A 14535-nucleotide genomic window follows, 5' to 3' on the forward strand; every position below is an offset into this window, starting at 1 on the left:
AGTTTGAGCGGCCAGGTTCAAGCTCTGGGGACACCAGGGTCAGCTCCATACAAACTTAATATGCAAGCATGTGGGCAATGCTGAAGGAAGCCAGGGAGGCAGTTCCTAAATTGCAGGATTTTTTTATTTTATTTTATTTTTTAATGGGATTGAGGAGGATTTCAGGTTTTGCATCTCCTGGAAAAAATAATAAAAATCTTAGCGTCCTTTCTCTCCCACTCCTGTGATTCACATTTTCTGATTTATTTTGTTATAACTAAGAGCTACATGATGAACTTCTGTAGTCATCGTTATGGTGTTCAGCCTCTTTTCACATCAGATGCTTATTTAGTAAATACCTGGTGCACAATTTGTAATTATTGGGACAAATTTAATAAGTCCACAGAATGTTTTAAGGGGATTTATTATCATCTACTTGTTTTATCTTTCAGCTAATAGTTTCTGGAGTGATTTTATGCTTGTAAGACAAATTAACTGATGAACCTGGAAGGAAAAGTAGGATTTAGACCTAAAGACTGAAATTCCTAAAAGGTCTTCAAATTCTGTAGCAATGGGATTTTTACAAATGAAGTAAGGAGCAGCCCACAAGAGGTTTTCAGGTAAGACTTTCTGTAGTATGTGTAGTAAGTGAAAATATGTCTTGAAAATTCTGCCCTCGCTTGATATTTATTCTACTGTCCATTATGCATTGACTCTTACACTGTATTTTCTGTACCATATTACTGCCCGGTGACAAATGGTTTAACCAAATTAAAAATTAATATAATGAAAAAAGGGAATGAGGTTATGTACTTCTACTATGACTCGTCTGGTTCATACAGATAAGGGAGAATATGAGATACAACGTTATCAGTTTAATCTATGTTACTTTGGACATTACCATACTTACAGTTCACTAGCAGTAATGTTTTTGCTGTGTAGGTTTTGTACCCGCTAAGTTGCTTAGCAACCTTAACTCTAAGATAATGATGTCTTGCTGCCTGTGATTAAAGAGTGTTTTTTCCTGTGTCCTGTTTATGATATATCTAGCTTACTTATTTTCTTGTTTGCAAACTCTGTTCCTTATTTTTCATTCCAAATATAGCAAAGTATATATACATTCCTTGACTAATTTTATATTTAAAATTCATCAGTCACCTACTCAAATGAATGCAAATAGCACAATAGTATTATGACTAAAACCACACTGTACAGTAATGCAAAGAACATAAAATGGAGAAGCAGCCTATAGAAATATTACTGATACTGCTGAATAAATCCTTAAAACCTTTTCAGCGGAGGTGCATTGCTAATAACCGTGGATAATTCTCTGGTTCTATGATTTAATTCTCCTCTTAAATAAATAAATAGAAAGCTATGGGACTTGCCCATATGCAATGCTATACTTTGGAACCTGTCCAGAAAAGTGAAATACTACACTTTAAGTGGTAGCAAATGTCTCTTGATACTGTTAGTGGATGGATCAATCAGTTTTAACAGTATTTACGGAAGGCCGTTCAACCTCAACACTAACAGTATTCTGAGCTAATATCTGAAGGATGGTAGGCATTAAAATGGATATCGGATGACATTATCTATTTATATATTATTATATTTCAAATGATTCTGTTAATTCCTGCAGATCTTATCACCATGGTTACTGTGACAGGAAATTAAACAAACAGGGAAAAAATTAAATTAATCCATCCTGAATAAGGTTCCAATGGAATCTAGAGTCTGATTTAAGCATTGGGAGCCACACTGAAGAGTGACAGCTGTTCAGCTAATAGTATAACCCATGCCTGCTGGAAGAAGGGGTTCTGTCCCAGGATTTGGTGTCTCCATCACAAATTATGTTCTGGATTGTAGGAAGTGGTGTTTCTGGAATGGAGGCCTAGACAGGAGCTACTGATGTAAACCATCTGCTTCCAGTAGACTGGAATTAAATCAATAATACTTCATGGTGCAGAGATTTGTAACTGAAGTACTAATGTTGGTATGGATGCAATATAAATGCAAATACGTGTATGTGGCGGCAGCAGAAGTTATAGCGAAGTAAGTGTTGCAAGACTGGCACTTGTACTGAACTCTCAGGACACTGTACCCAGTAGTAACATCGAGGAATATGCTGTTTAAATCTCTAAGAGCACAGCACAGATGCTTCCTCAGTGCAAGACCTTCCATCCTAAACCCAGGAGGACAGCAACAGGTTGTAGCATATCACATATGCCAATCCTTTCCTTTTTCCCCAACAGGAAAACATGCGTTTCAAACAAACAAACCAAAACAAATGAACAAAAAAAAAAAACCCAACCAACCAAGGAAAAAAACCAACACAAATATCCAGGAAGAACAGACAATGCATAGAGAGCTTAGCTAAGGCTTGTGGAGGTACTGGAGTCAAAAGCAAAGCACCAGCTGCCAAAATGGGTAAATGGCTTGTCTTTGTGCTTCAGTATTACTTTCATTCTAAATTCAACTATCTTCAACCAAGAGATGTGAACAACCCCTGTAGGATGGCATTTACCTACCATTTTAAAAGGCTTCTAATATATCCAGTTGCTTACAGTTCCTAACTGTTTATTTTTATTTCAACAATTATCATTACTTAGAAATACATAAATTCTGGTCTAACTGAGCAGGTTTTTAGTCACTGAACTTGACTGACTTTCACTGCAATGCTGGGTATGTGAGGATGTTACAGAAAGCAGGAAGGGAAAGTATTTGTAATATGCAATTACATTAATGCCTGTAGTGAACTTGTTACAATAGTTTCTTTAGAATGATATGATGTAAAAATCTCAGCATTTGTGCATTCCTGCTGGATCAGTCTGGTGTTTCTTGAATATTTTTGTGAAGTATACTTTAAAAAACAGATGTATTACCTCAATGGAAGTTGGAAGTTGTCCCGTGTAGGACATAGTCCCTGTACTTGAAAAATTTGTTTCAAATTTCTACCTTCCAGATGTATAACAAATTTGAGGTTGTGTTTGGTGCTTAGTTTGAGCTGGAAACCCCATCTGCTTGTCCTATTGTTGCTATAGTTGCCCTGGGATCTGAAGCAAATTTAAAGAGCCTCCTTCACAAGGAAATTCATGCAACCAAAATGCAAAACCTTAATAAGAGCAATACCAAGACATAACAGGAATACAGTAACATCAATTAAAATACCCTCTTGAGTGACAGGGAATTCTGCTGAATTTAGTTCACATTTACTTTACTCTGTAACTTCCAGCAAATAAGCATGCTTGTATAAGTAAATCTTTGGCATTTGAAGATCCCCCTTTACTTAAAATTAGGCATCAGTTAAAACACTTTAGCTTATGGTGGACTAAACATTAGCCTGTACAAAACAATACAGTGAGAAACATCCAGAAAGCAATTAACAGACGTACAAGGTTGAGGATTTCATCCACTGATAATTATGAATGAAATTAATAGAATCTGGAGCACCTGATTTCTTTTCATAATGCGATCCCCAGTGGGGAGTTCACAGTGGTAATGTTGGCTGTCTCTGAAGTTGAAGGTACACTAAATGATGGCGTGTTGTAATGGGAAGTGAATCTTGTATGAATCATCAGAAAACAGCAACTGGGAATAACGCAGTATTTTTAAGGGAATCCCTGTAACCCATGTAGTTATTGAGTATGTAGGCACAAAGGACTTTTACTCAGCCCAAAATTCTAAATGATATCTGGTACTTAAGAAACTTGAGCAGATCAGAAAGACTGTGTTGTGATAAGTTAAAATATATTCTATTTTTAAAATTACAGCTAATGTTTTTCCCCAGGAAAACATTTTGACCTTGGTAGCATTTAAAGACAAACCTGTAACTTCAACAGCTAAATATAGTTTTAAGTGGTAGTGTAAGAACATCTGAACTAAAATAGTCAAAACATCTCTCATGTAATACACTCACTCAAAGTTCAGGTTTAAAGCCTTCATGGGGAAACATATTTAATATTTAGTTAAACGTTGCCAATTATCTTTGGAACCACAAAGTAAAACAGAACTGTAGTACTTGTCACAAAAAGTGACATGCAACAGCCTATTCCAATATGAAGCTCTATGAACATAAGTAACGCTTTTAAAGAATAAAAAGGAAGTACATTAAAGGTTCAGTGGCTCTCATTAAAATTAGTTATTCCCAACACCAATCACAAAATGCGACCCTCTTAAAATGATCTCAAAACGGATACTGTCATTTCGATAATTACACGTGACCCCAATTTATGCTGAGATATATGTAAAAGTAAACTACATCTTACTGCTACTCAAATATTTATAAGCTTTCCAGCATACACTTAAAAAGAAAGTTTAAAATAGTACTTTTAGCTTGGCTTTTGTATAAAATCCTTTTTTTTTTTTTTTTTTTTTTTTTTTTTCCACCAAGATGTCATACAGTAGCACAGCTGCAGTGGCATTATGTGCAGAAAGGCCATTGTTACTGAGGAGCTACTGTAAATCAGGAGCTACTATTTCCATTGCATTCAAATTTCCCACGACTTTTTTTGTTGGCATTGGTAGAGTCTAATTCAGAATTGTGGGATCCAGATTTAATTATTTATTTTGAATGTTTCCCAAGGCCTTTAAGAGTAGTTGTAGAGAGCGTAGAGCACTGATCTGGCCACCGATAGCTGGTATTCCACTGTCCGTGAGCTAATGGCAATACGCTTTTTGGCAACAAAGATCTTTTTGAGTTCTGCTTCTCCTCCCAGAGCAGTAGGTTCAACTTAATGTGGCTGTTACTTGGTAACATTGTATTAACATCAGGTTAGTGTTGATAAGATTAAAGGAATAAAAAAGATGAACTGGAAGCTAATTCTTAGAGATAAAATGTCTAGTTCAGGCTTACATAAAGCCTCTGGTGGGACAGAGGACTCCTAAAGCCCTTTGCATTTATTAAAGCCAGAGTTGGATTTACACTGAAAGATGCAGAACCCTAAAGGAAGCCACTGGCAGAAGGGCCGGTGAAATACTGTCAGGTTACTGATAACCCAGATCAGTTTCTTCACCCAGATCAACCCCTGTGCCAGTGCAAGGGGAGATGGCATGGGTTAAGAATGAGGGACCGAGGTAGAGAGGATTCTTTTTGGCACTAATGCACCGCCAACTTAATCTTTATGTGGAACTCTAAGATTGCTGTCTTTGGTATAAAGGAAATTCTGCTTGAGGATTAAGTTTAAGGATTGTTCTACCTAAAGTGATCACCAGTAATTCCTCTGGCTGGAAATGTATTGTTTTGAAGCCTGATTTCTGGGTAGAAAGTATGTGGTTTTGAAGAACTTGTTTCTACCAGCCCCACAGAGTTTTCCTGTGAGGAGAAAGAAGAGGGACAGAGTATGTACATACGTATATGTGTGCTGCACAACTGCTTTGCACCTTAGTAGTCAGTTGGGCTCATCTGGGGAAAAAATGGGGAAGGAAAAATATATGCCCTGAAACTGGTGGTTTCAAATGTCTGTCACCAGCCAAAATAAAATTGCTTATGTTCTTATCACTTGATAAACGTGACATTAGGCAACAGTACTGCAAATGTCAAAATGGAGGAGTATTCTTCCTCTTGTAGGCTACTACAGCCACTAGTGCTCTCTCTGTAGAGTGCTGTGCATCAGACAGCAGATCTTTATAGGAAGTTGCCTTAGGTACTGACACCTGTCAATGCATGTGTCTTGTATTCTTATTGAGCATGCTGGATGCTTATTTTTCCATAATAAAGATGAATGAGGGTATGCCAGCACAAGTTATTTCTTGAATCGTTTAATAGACATTTGTGCTGTGAATGGCTGCTAGAGAAGTACGAATTACTGCCTTATTATGAAGAAAACACTTAGTTCTCCATCTATCTTCCCTCATCTTCAAGTTCAAAATGAGATTTTCAGCTATTTTCGTGTGTGTTTTTAAGGATTAAATGTTAACATTATCGTGCATATTACTTACATTGGTTTTGTTATGTTCAAACTTACAACTACTTTAAGGAGATGTTTATATCAAAGATTAATACTTATAAAATCTATTAAAGCTAGATGTAATATTTTATTCAGGTATTGCTGTGCTTATCTTGTTCTTAGCTAAGCTGTATTGCAATTGAATGTCACTGTTTTTTAAAGCTTTATTTCGATATATACCATCTTTGACATATTTAATATCTTATTTTATAGAGCTATTTAACTTGTAATAGTAATGCATTGATATGATACAAATTAATAGCATTATTCATAATTTGGGCAATCACATTAATATAATGGCATAAAGTAACAGTATCTTACTGCAATAATAATATAAAATGATACATCTTGTCACATTTACTGTACAGTTTATACTATGTTTGACATTTGACGGTGGTCATACAGTTCAGACCACAGATTGTGTGGTCCCAGACCACTGTCCACTGTTCATCAGCTCATGTATACTTGAAGAGAACAGTGAGTACTGTCAGGGGTGGTCTGGATCTCTTCCAGTTCCTTCTTTTTTTTACTTACTTTTTGATCTTCCCGTCCACCTTTTCTGTTTCTCCAATTATTTGTTTCTTCCTGCATTGCTTACAGAGGACCCTTCAGCCTCGGTTGCAGACTTCTGCTTGTCCTTAAGAGGAGACTCAAAGGAATAGTGGCTAAATGAGAATGTTTCTGAAAGATTAAAAGCAGGGTAAGCACATAGGATACTTTCTAGCTTCCATCTACTGAGTAGCTCAGAGAATTCTTGACTTAGATATGATGTCTGAGTATTTAATAACCCGTGGTGGTATTACGTTCTATGTAGTTGTCCAGACTCCCCTAGTGCTCCTGTAAGCTTTTGTCACTCGCTGTACCTCTTGGCAAGTAGTTCCTTAAATCTACTCTCTGCTACATGAAGAAAACTCTTTAATTTGTTTCCAGCCTAGCTCCTCATAGCTTCATTTGATCCCCTGCAGTTTTTGTTTGGAAGAGGCAATGAATACTTGGTCTCTATCCAACCTCTCTATACCACTCATGATTTTGCAGATCTTGGTCATACCCCATTTTAGTCATCACTTTTTCAGACTAGAGAAAAATATGTATTTGACAAGGTGATTTTTGTTTTTTGGGTTTTTTTTTTAAAAAAAAAAGCTTGTAAAAATGTTTTTAACACATTGGGAAAACACTACTGCTTATGAAAGACACCATCCATTCTGTAGAATGATAGGCAGTATTCTGCTTTGCTCTATGATTAATAGGTGGTTGAGCTATCTGCTTTTATGTTCGGTTTATCGTCAGTAGCAGGGGACTGTCCCTTTGCTTTCATGGTAGTAATCCTTACCATAATGAGCTTTGCTGTGGTCTGCCAGGCTGCTCTGCAGGCAAACAGAACCACCCAAATAAATTACAGCACCAATTTCTAGGTAAGAGACTTTTTCTTCTTCCCTATCTTACTGAAACAGCTTTAGTAATAAATACTTAACAGAAACAGACTTTTCAGTGTATTTAAAAAGGACTGTCAATCACGATGGAAGTAATATCATTCTATCTGCAATCTGTAGTTACCATTCAGAAAATGACATGTTCATTGAATTTTCTTGTAGACACAAAATAGGAGCCTTTGCTGAACTTGGAAAGAATCTACGATCTCAGCACGTGACAGTAAAGTAGAAACAAGTGAACAGACAACATCAACTTCAACTAATTGGAATTATTGCACTGGCAATGCTCTACTTGGAAAAATCCAGTAGTTAATTTAAATAAGAGAAGATTATTCTTTTGGGCTACTGGATTACATTCAGGGAAAAATACTATGATTCTGGCTTTTGTCTTTTGTAATAGAGGCAACTGATTTTCTATGCTTAATTTTGTCATAGAATCACAGAACGGTTGAGGTTGGACCTCTGGAGATGACCTAGTCCAATGCTCCTTCTCAGGCACAGTTTCCCGGATAAAGTTGCCCAGGACCCTGTCCCATCAGGTTTGGAATATCTAGAAGGATGGAGCCTCCACAACCATCCAGGCAACCTGTTCTAGTGATCAAACACTTTCACATAAATAAGTGTTTTCTTATATTCAGCTGGAGTTCCCTGTGTTTTGATATGCCTGTGTCCTGTCTAGATACCACTGAGAAGAGTGTGGCAGTCTTCTTTACTGAAGGTCACTTGTAACAGGAAAGACTGAAGTGAAGAAAGCACTGAGTACCTTGGTCTTTCATGTGTCCTTTGTCATCAGGTCCTCTGTCCCACTCAGCAGGCCCACGTTTTCCCTAGACTACTTTTTGCTGCTGATCTTCTTGTAGAAGCCCATCTTTTTGCACTTCACATCATTCAACAGATTCAACTCCAGATGGGCCCCAGTTTAAATGTAACAGATGATTTTAGATAGATTTAGCTAATTCCAAAGCCTATTGCAAATTACTCTGACTCTAGGAGCAGTTCCAAGACTGAGTTTTACAAATGCTGCTTGTTACTTGAAGAACCAGGAGTTTCAGAAAAGTAAAAATGCAATTCCAAACCAACACAATTGTTGCTTTGGACCTCAGTTTCCTGAAGTGTAGGAAATCTATTTATTTTCAAATTTATTTTTTCCGGCAAAGCCAATCAGACTCTCCTGGACCTGGTATAGCTGACAAAGCACTTAGAAATGGAATGACCCATATGAAAACTACAGTAGCTTGTTATATTGTTCAAGCTGTCTGCCTCTGGTTTTTGCCCTTCTTTGTAATTTGCCCTTAAAAGAACACATAATCCTTCCTTAGGAGACAAAATGTCATTGTCGCTCAACTTAGCTGGAGCTTATGTGAAACAGATAGCTTATTAGAACTAACTTGTAATTAATATAAACTTTGCTAACTATAAATATTTAGTTGATTTCTGAGTAGGCAGTAAAAAAATATTTGGTATAGATGGCTCAGTGCTCTAAAAGCACTAGGTCAGAAAATTCCTTTGCCTCACACATCCGTCTGACACATACCACAGCACCGAAAACTACTATTGACCACAATATAGATCTGAAGTCTGTGTATTTCACAGTTAAAATACATGGAACATTTAAGAGTTTAAGAACTCTTCGTTTTTCTTCTAACAGTGACTATATCTTCATTTCAACGTCCTGACTGCACATTTTCACCCACTGAGTCACTTATTTATATCATGAAACAATCTACAACCTTATTTTTTAAAAACCTTTCTGTAAAAAACTACTCCTAAATGCAAATTAAGTAATCAATGATGAATTTGGCTTGCATTCAAAAAACCACTCAATTAAAAGTTTAAGCAAATATTCAAGCATTTTACCATATGGAAGTACCTTTAAGTGTTAATTCAAAATCAACCCTGTATGGGACTAACAGGCTGAACTGGGAAAGCAGGTCATGTTTGTAGGACAAAAATCTGGGCACCCAGGAGTCAAGAGTAACTTGTCTTTACTGACTGATTCATTGCCCTTTTATAGTGACAGGAAGATGAGATCAGGGAATGCAGTCCTCCACACTTGATCTGCAGGCAAAGAAGTATCCCCATCTACACATCCGCTTTATTTGCAACTTGTAGTTTTTTGCTGCATGCATGAAATTTTTTCTTTTATACCATATATGTGAAATGAGGGGCAGAAATAACCTTTTGCTACCATTTCCATGGTGACAATCCTCATTTTGGTGTCATTAAACTGTTCATTAATATTGAATTAACTACAAGGGACAGCTGGAGCAGACATGATATAATGAGTAAAATTAGAAGAAAGTGATACTTTGTTAAAGATTGTGCTTTAAATTTTTTTGAGACATCTGTTTTAGAAAAGCTTTTCAGTTCCATTGTCTTATACTGTCAGCATGCTTTACACAAGGCAAACAGCATGTGGGGAAAACAAGTACTTACAGCCAAGGCTGTTAACTTGGAGAGGTTATGTCTTGCATTCTTAAACTTTGAATTTCATTCAGTGTGTCCTGGGTATGAGAAGAAAAGAAATTATGCACAGTTTCTTTCAAAACCATTTTTATTTTTGAGGTATGCATACATTTATGTGTATTTCTAGATATCATACATCATTCACATTAACAGTAACTGAAATAAAATGTCACTCAATTCTCTACTTTTGTTCTTAATATATAGGGTATAAATTAAACAGTCTTGTTATGCTGCTGTGTGATCTACTGAGCTGTATTTGCAACATTTGTTAAGCCTGAAATCCCATAAATAAAACATCTAAGAACTCAGCTTACCTACTTTTGAAATGGCACAAATATGTTCACATATTGTATGAGCTGAAGGAATCTGGGCTTCTTAGACTGAAGAAAAATAGGTTATAATTGGTAGCAGCAAATAGTGTGATCATCAAGTAAATGTACACTGTATGTACTGACTTTTAATAAACGGGAGTAAGGGCCCATTCTCTGTTTAGCAGAAGAAACTTCAACACATATTTAAAGATTCTGCTTTATTCTGTACTAGGAATTTAGTAATAACAGGTGTGAGAACTCCAGTGTTACCTATGAAATCTCGTATTTAATGATATTTAACGTTTGTTAGATTTCACAGAAAACAAAAAGCAAAAGAAGGAACAGTTGTGTAGTAAACTTTTACGTCTTCCGTTTGTTACTGTTAATAGTTTTGCATCTGTGCTCCTTTTTTTTTTCCCTTGATTTGTTCTCATTCTAAGAGCCTGCTCTTTTCCAGACTAATGTATTTGCTTGTATTTATGCACCACAACTATTTTGCCCAAGTCAACGTGTTTCTATAATATGCAGACCTGGAACCCAAGCATGTGTCTCAGTAAGTTAGTAAATCTGACAGACTCTTTCCAAGTATAGTATTTGTCAAATATAATGTCAATACAATTATTTGGAGGGGTTTTCCCTGAGGATGTGGGTTGGTAATGTGTTATGAGATGTTACTGTCTCTCTACCTAAATTCTAAGCCCCAGATGAAGCTGTTCTCCATCTCATTGTAGCTGGGCCACTGTCAAGGTTCATAGCCCTGGCCGCTCAGCAAACCAGACTTCTAGCTTAGGCACTTGTGGTTAATGTTTGCAGATCTAGAGGACTTTGCTGTTGACCATGCAGGTAAGCGCATGACGTGAAATGCCCTCACTTCAGAGCAAGAGTTTGGTTTTGAGTAGTGTCCAGGATTTCTTTGGCAATTATTAATTTTGCTAAGCACTGTAACAAAATAGAGTATGTAAAAGTAAAGATTGCTTTTGTTATGAACTGTGTTCTTCTACTTAAGAACACTATGTATCTTCTTTTCAATACTGTCGAGAGTCTCTGACTTAAGGCTGAAGAGATCTTATTTTGAGCCACCATATGGCTGTGAATTTAAATTTCTTAGGTAGGCAAACTTTTAAGACAGAATAACTGAGGTCTAGTCTGTTGTTGTTGACTTACCAGTGTTCAAGAGCATGATGGGCACGGTGTGAAAGCTTGAAAGCTATTTTTTTCTTAGGGATGATTGTTCCATCTTATGCTGACTTTGCCCACATTTGATTATATCCTTTGGAGAGTCTTACATTCCTGATTAAAGCACACACAAATTCACTGAAAGTCTCTCAAAGTATTGTTTCATTTAGTGTAAGTGCCATGGGCATCACAATCACACACTTTCTCTAAATGTTTGCCTGCTTGTATGTCACATTAGCCTGACCTAACTTACCCATATCTGAAAGGTCGTGTCAGGTTTCGTTCACTGTAAGTCAGTATAGCCTTTGCTGACAGCTGGGGATATATACAGGTGTAGAGAAAGTAGCTATATGCTTTGTTTTATTATTGCTGGAGTTTGACCTATAAGAAACGTTCAGTTTTTATCCTGCAGAAGCTGTTTCTTAAGCCAAGGAACCCCAATTTTATTTTTCCCTATAGTTCTTTTCTTTCTCTTGTATGAACTGACTGCTGAAATCTCTGCAGTTTCTGAAAAGCATGCTCCTGTTTCCTTTTTTTTTTAAAAAAAAAAAAACCCTACACCTGATTTCCCACCCTCCTCCACCCCACCCCAAACACTGTGCATAACTACTGATGTAAATCTCTTCAATGCCCCTCATTGTTACTTTGTGTTTCGGGCTATTCTTGATCTACGTTTTCTTCCAAAGGAAACTCTTGTAAGAATCTTTTCTACAAAAGAGGAATCTTGCAAGTCTTTGAAGGAATAAAACTTCAGCATCCTCATGATCATTTCATCAGAATTTGGAGCACAACTTCTGGTGTGCAGGTAGTTCCTTATTCCATTTTAGTTTTCCCTTTCAAGGTATTACTTCTTCAACTGGACCTTGATGTCACTTTTAAAATGGCATTCATGACCATGGGTGGTATTCAACCATCATTAAAGGCAGCAGGCACTTTTGTCTGCAGCAGCTACCTGTTGGGACTAAAAACCTGTTCAGATTTCTCTCTAATCCTGCTCGGATGCAGTAATATACAGTGAGAATCTGACAAGACTCTAATATCAGACCAGTTTTGACAGTTTTATACAGTTTACTTCTATTAGGCTAGCACACAAAACAAAAAGAGTCAGGTTAACGTTATAAACCTGTAGATACCGCTGCTGAATCACTGCAGTATTTCATTTGAATAGCATAATGTGAAACTGCACATAGAAGGTGATGGCCAATTAAACATAGAAAGAAAGGTAGAGACAGATCTTGTATGAGGCTGGATAATGCATATGAAAAAGTCTGCTGGCAGAGTTATATCAGGAAATGAACATTTTGGCAAGTATTGATGTTATTGGTTCATCAAGCAAAGTCAGTTGTACTAACAAAAGCACTTTGCTATCAGCCTTCTTGTGTCTACACTGGAAGGATAGTGGAGAATTAATAAAAAATAATTCACTAGTGTTTCTAAGTTGGAACTTTTTTTAGAGTGGGTTTAAATTGATTTTTCACTAAATAACTATTGCTAGGGTTTCTATTTTCTGGCCTTTCATTTCTTCATCCTATTCATGATTTGCATTCTACCAGCCTCCTTAATCTAGTCTTTAAATCATTTCTATCAAACTAAGATCAAACTATCTCATCTTGGTGTTATAATATTAATATGCTTTGTTGTTTTCAGCTTGGCAGTCTTGTTCAAGAATGTACATCATTTATATTCAGGTAAGACTTAATTTGCATGAAGAAGTTCAAGTGTAGCAGCTTTTCTATTTTCCCTGGAACGCTTTTCACATTTTAAACATGTAACCATTCTAGATCACCTTTTCTATAGCTTCTGTCAGCCTATTAAAATCAAATTTGCTTTAGGCAATAAACCAGCCTAAAGCTGAAATACTGACTGTGACCCTTTGGGAAGATGTAAAGAATTTATCTGAGAGAGTGTTGTGTCCCTTTGGCAATGTCACAATTAATTATCCTTGTGACATTGTACATCTAGCACGTATATTGCCATCAAATGGCCAGGGTGAACTAAAATGCATTCTGTTAGTCCATATTTCATACAGAAACTATTTTAAAGTTAAGCAGGTATTGTTATTATAGAAAGGGGAAAATTGTGAAAACTTACTGCAAAACTCTGCTAAGTCAGACATAGTCATTTATTTCTAAATAAGCTAGCATTTTAACATCTCAGAAATGTTATGGCACGTACCTTCTGATTCTGTCTTAAACTGTATGTTTAACCAGAAAAACAGAAGCAGAAAAGACAATTTATCGACAGGTAAATTGTAGCTGATCTTGTGATTGTTTTAAGGTGAATTTTACCTGCTGCATGTAGATATATGGCTTGGTGTTGGGGGACTGACAGAGAGTTGTTCTGTCAGCTCCACTTGAACTAACCTCATTACTCTTGGATTCCTCCCTGAGGCTATTTCTACCCCATTTTGTACAACTAGAGCAACATGAAGAGACTGAAGTTTTGCAGAGACTTGAGTCTATGACATGAACTACTCATTTATCTAACCTTTTTTTTTTTTGGTCTAAGTAGCTGGCTTTCTTTGTACAAGAAACTCAGGAAGTTGTCCAATTAGATTTTCAGAAGGAGCATTTTATTATTAAGGTCTGAGAAGGCAGCTTCGAGGTGTTTCTTTTGTCTTTTTAAATCTGTTATGGTTAATTTTTTTTGGTAATGTTTCATGTTACTTCATTTTTAAGGTGAAGTGAAATATGGGAAATGATCAGCAAATAAGATGAGTGTTGAAACCAGAAATCATCATGAAAATGGTTTCGCTAGTCTGGAATAATAACATTTTTAAAAACTAGAATACATATTTCATAGACAGAAAACTGTTACTATTTCACAAACTGTAGAAGTCCTTCATGATGAACATAATATTCTTCTTTTTTTACCATGCTATTTACCTATCCAGAAAAGTTAACATTTTTTTTATATGCAGCCTAAGTAATGTCCAAAGAACTAACTGAATTATTTAATAAATACACACTGGTTTCAGGTGGATTGTATATTGATAAACCTGTTTATTACTCCACATACAAAGCATTAGCAAAAAAAGATTCGATCTGAAATGTGCTGCTCTTTACTCCAGCAGAAAGATCAGCAATAAAAAGCTTGTGGAGAGCAGCCTGTGACAATAATGTTCATAGATAAGAACTTTCTTTGATATAGCTTCTTATTTCAAATAAAAACATTGAAATGCAACTGGATTTAGGCATAAAATGAGATATTTCAAAAATTCACTAC

The sequence above is a fragment of the Leptosomus discolor genome, chromosome 2 (genome assembly GCF_034619465.1).
Source record: "Leptosomus discolor isolate bLepDis1 chromosome 2, bLepDis1.hap2, whole genome shotgun sequence".
Lineage (NCBI taxonomy): Eukaryota > Metazoa > Chordata > Aves > Leptosomiformes > Leptosomidae > Leptosomus > Leptosomus discolor.